The sequence below is a fragment of the Nerophis lumbriciformis genome, linkage group LG33 (genome assembly GCF_033978685.3).
Source record: "Nerophis lumbriciformis linkage group LG33, RoL_Nlum_v2.1, whole genome shotgun sequence".
NCBI classification, from domain to species: Eukaryota; Metazoa; Chordata; class Actinopteri; order Syngnathiformes; family Syngnathidae; genus Nerophis; species Nerophis lumbriciformis.
In genome coordinates this window covers 18580216-18585000 of record NC_084580.2, presented here as the reverse complement: position 1 = coordinate 18585000, position 4785 = coordinate 18580216, and positions in this window count along the sequence as shown.

The following is a 4785-nucleotide window of genomic DNA, read 5'->3' as shown; positions in this document are numbered from 1 at the left end:
TCACTGCACGTAAGCAGCTAAGCCCGTGACCTTCGATCCCTCAGGCTGTACTGCATCAACAAGCGACATCAGTGTGTAAAGGATGTCACCACATGGGCTCAGGAAAACTTCAGAAACCCACTGTCAGTAACTACAGTTGGTCACTACATCTGTAAGTGCAAGTTAGAACTCTCCTATGCAAGGCGAAAACCGTTTATCAACAACACCCAGAAACGCCGTCGGCTTCGCTGGGCCTGAGCTCATCTAAGATGGACTGATACAAAGTGGAAAAGTGTTCTGTGGTCTGACGAGTCCACATTTCAAATTGTTTTTGGAAACTGTGGAGGTCGTGTCCTCCAAAGAGGAAAAGAACCATCCGGATTGTTTTAGGTGCAAAGTTGAAAAGCCAGCATCTGTGATGGTATGGGGGTGTATTAGTGCCCAAGACATGGGTAACTTACACATCTGTGAAGGCGCCATTAATGTTGAAAGGTACATACAGGTTTTGGAGCAACAAATGTTGCCATCCAAGCAACGTTACTATGGACGCCCCTGCTTATTTCAGCAAGACAATGCCAAGCCACGTGTTACATCAACGTGGCTTCATAGTAAAAGAGTGCGGGTACTAGACTGGCCTGCCTGTAGTCCAGACCTGTCTCCCATTGAAAATGTGTGGCGCATTATGAAGCCTAAAATACCACAACAGAGACCCCCGGACTGTTGAACAACTTAAGCTGTACATCAAGCAAGAATGGGAAAGAATTCCACCTGAGAAGATTAAAAAATGTGTCTCCTCAGTTCCCAAACATTTACTGGGTGTTGTTAAAAGGAAAGGCCATGTAACACAGTGGTGAACATGCCCTTTCCCAACTTATTTGGCACGTGTCGCAGCCATGAAATTCTAAGTTAATGATTATTTGCAGAAAAAAAAAAAAAAGTTTATGAGTTTGAACATCAAATATCTTGCCTTTGTAGTGCATTCAATTGAATGTGGGTTGAAAAGGATTTGCAAATCATTGTATTCCGTTTATATTTACATCTAACACAATTTCCCAACTCATATGGAAACGGGGTTTGTACATATTCAAGTGGAAATGTGAGATTTGAAACCTGGCTTATGCTTATCGCTCAATGTATGCTTTGCTCTTTAACATTTTTGATGAATGGGAAATGAAAAACAAACAATTGGTTTATTTGAATTTTATTTTGAGAAAATAAGAAAATAACATTGAAAAACAAAGTGTTTTTTTTAGTGTCAAAAAGCAATAGCCAGATTTGTTTTAAAACTGTTTGATTTTTATTTCATAATTTGTATAACAAAAATAATCAGTCAGTAGAAATGCAGAAACGGACCAAAAACAGATGCTTTTTTTTCATGTTCTGACAGCGGAATCATAAGTTGCTATTCAAGCCAAGACCTGGAACTGGTCCACAGATATGAATACATAGATGCTGCTTCCCACACTGCTGTCCTTTGGAACCATGCATCATCTTGAGCAGGAGTAAGCCCGTCTATTTACTGCATTAGTCAATTGACACACAAGTCTATCAATCATTAAAATCACCTTAACTCAATCAACATTTATTTTCAATAGACCAACATTTTATGTATCGTTTTTATCAGACGCTAGAAAGGTAACTTCCTGTCTGTCTAATGGTACGTCCCTGGGTCTAATCAACACTTTACTTGTCTGTCTAATGGTACGTCCCTGGGTCTGATCAACACTTGACTTGTCTGTCTAATGGTACGTCCCTGGGTCTGATCAACACTACTTGTCTGTCTAATGGTACGTCCCTGGGTCTGATCAACACTTGACTTGTCTGTCTAATGGTACGTCCCTGGGTCTAATCAACACTTTACTTGTCTGTCTAATGGTACGTCCCTGGGTCTGATCAACACTTGACTTGTCTGTCTAATGGTACGTCCCTGGGTCTAATCAACACTTTACTTGTCTGTCTAATGGTACGTCCCTGGGTCTGATCAACACTTGACTTGTCTGTCTAATGGTACGTCCCTGGGTCTAATCAACACTTTACTTGTCTGTCTAATGGTACGTCCCTGGGTCTGATCAACACTTTACTTGTCTGTCTAATGGTACGTCCCTGGGTCTAATCAACACTTTACTTGTCTGTCTAATGGTACGTCCCTGGGTCTGATCAACACTTGACTTGTCTGTCTAATGGTACGTCCCTGGGTCTAATCAACACTTTACTTGTCTGTCTAATGGTACGTCCCTGGGTCTGATCAACACTTTACTTGTCTGTCTAATGGTACGTCCCTGGGTCTAATCAACACTTTACTTGTCTGTCTAATGGTACGTCCCTGGGTCTGATCAACACTTGACTTGTCTGTCTAATGGTACGTCCCTGGGTCTAATCAACACTTGTCTGTCTAATGGTACGTCCCTGGGTCTGATCAACACTTTACTTGTCTGTCTAATGGTACGTGCCTGGGTCTGATCAACACTTGACTTGTCTGTCTAATGGTACGTCCCTGGGTCTGATCAACACTTTACTTGTCTGTCTAATGGTACGTCCCTGGGTCTGATCAACACTTTACTTGTCTATCTAATGGTACGTCCCTGGGTCTGATCAACACATTACTTGTCTGTCTCATGGTACATCCCTGGGTCTGATCAACACTTTACTTGTCTGTCTAATGGTACGTCCCTGGGTCTGATCAACACTTTACTTGTCTGTCTAATGGTACGTCCCTGGGTCTGATCAACACTTGACTTGTCTGTCGAATGGTACGTCCCTGGGTCTGATCAACACTTTACTTGTCTGTCTAATGGTACGTCCCTGGGTCTGATCAACACTTTACTTGTCTGTCTAATGGTACGTCCCTGGGTCTGATCAACACATTACTTGTCTGTCTCATGGTACATCCCTGGGTCTGATCAACACTTTACTTGTCTGTCTAATAGTACGTCCCTGGGTCTGATCAACACTTTACTCGTCTGTCTAATGTTACGTCCCTGGGTCTGATCAACACTTTACTTGTCTGTCTAATGGTACGTCCCTGGGTCAACACTTTACTTGTCTGTCTAATGGTACGTCCCTGGGTCTGATCAACACTTTACTTGTCTGTCTAATAGTACGTCCCTGGGTCTGATCAACACTTTACTTGTCTGTCTAATGGTACGTCCCGGGTCTGATCAACACTTTATTTGTCTGTCTAATAGTACGTCCCTGGGTCAACACTTTACTTGTCTGTCTAATGGTACGTCCCTGGGTCTGATCAACAATTTCTTTGTCTGTCTAATGGTACGTCCCGGGTCTGATCAACACTTTACTTGTCTGTCTAATGGTACGCCCCTGGGTCTGATCAACACTTTACTTGTCTGTCTAATGGTACGTCCCTGGGTCTGATCAACACTTTACTTGTCTGTCTAATGGTACGTCCCTGGGTCTCATCAACACTTTACTTGTCTGTCTAATGGTACGTCCCTGGGTCTGATCAACACTTTACTTGTCTGTCTAATGGTACGCCCCTGGGTCTGATCAACACTTTACTTGTCTGTCTAATGGTACATCCCTGGGTCTGATCAACACTTTACTTGTCTGTGTAATGGTACGTCCCTGGGTCTGATCAACACTTACTTGTCTGTCTAATGGTGCGTCCCTGGGTCTGATCAACACTTTACTTGTCTGTCTAATGGTACGTCCCTGGGTCTGATCAACACTTTACTTGTCTGTCTAATGGTACGTCCCTGGGTCTGATCAACACTTTACACCTAACTTGTCGTCGTGCTGCAAACGTGACTTGTGGTGAGCACGCAAGAGGAGAGCAAACACATATTTTTGCTCAGGAAAATGAGAAAAATAGTAACGCACCGTGACTTTGGATAAGTGACTTTAATCTGATTACTGTTTTGGAATTAGTAACATGTTAGATTACCGGTTTAGTGAGTAAATTAGGCAAGTTCCTCAGTAGCGTGTTACTGGTATGACTGATCAGCAGCATGGGAGGCCCCTTTAGCCCATGAAAAGTCCCCTTGGGAGACACTGATGTGTATTTCTGCTCTTGTCGCCCTCTCCCGGGCAGAAGGGCAACACGGCTGTGCAGCTGGAGCGGTTAGAGTGTCCGCCCTGAGATCGGTAGGTTGTGAGTTCAAAACCCCGGCCGAGTCATACCAAAGACTATAAAAATGGGGGTCATTACCTCCCTGCTTGTCACTCTGCATCAAGGGTTGGAATTGGGGGTAAATCACCAAAAATGATTCCCGGGCGCAGCACCGCTGCTGCCCACTGCTCCCCTCACCTCCCAGGGGGTGAACAAGGGGATGGGTCAAATGCAGAGGACAAATTTCACCACACCGAGTGTGTGTGTGACTATCTTTGCTACTTTAACTTTAACTTTACTGAGCTAAAAATTGCTTTATTACACGCGAGTGTCATTATTCAGGGCTGCAGCACCCAGAGGAGGTCAGGTCAAAAGATGAGGCACTCCTCCCTTGGAGAAGCCAAACCATCAGTTGTATATTCCTACCCCCTGTCTGCATGTGTGTGCTGGGTCAGGAGTGTACATCCTCACCATAAAAGAAGGGTTTGTGTGTAAGTGGCTGAAAAACAATAGTTGCAGATCGTATCTTAGATGTTTACATCAAGCTAAACATTTAGTCCAGGGGTGTCAAGATGGGGGGGCCACATGGAGAAAAATCTACTCCCAAGTGGGCCGGACTGGTAAAATCACGGCACGATAACTTAAAAATAAAGACAACTGCAGATTGTTTTCTTTGTTTAAAAATAGAACAAGCACATTCTGAAAATGTACAAATCATAATGTTGTTGGGGTTTTTTTTA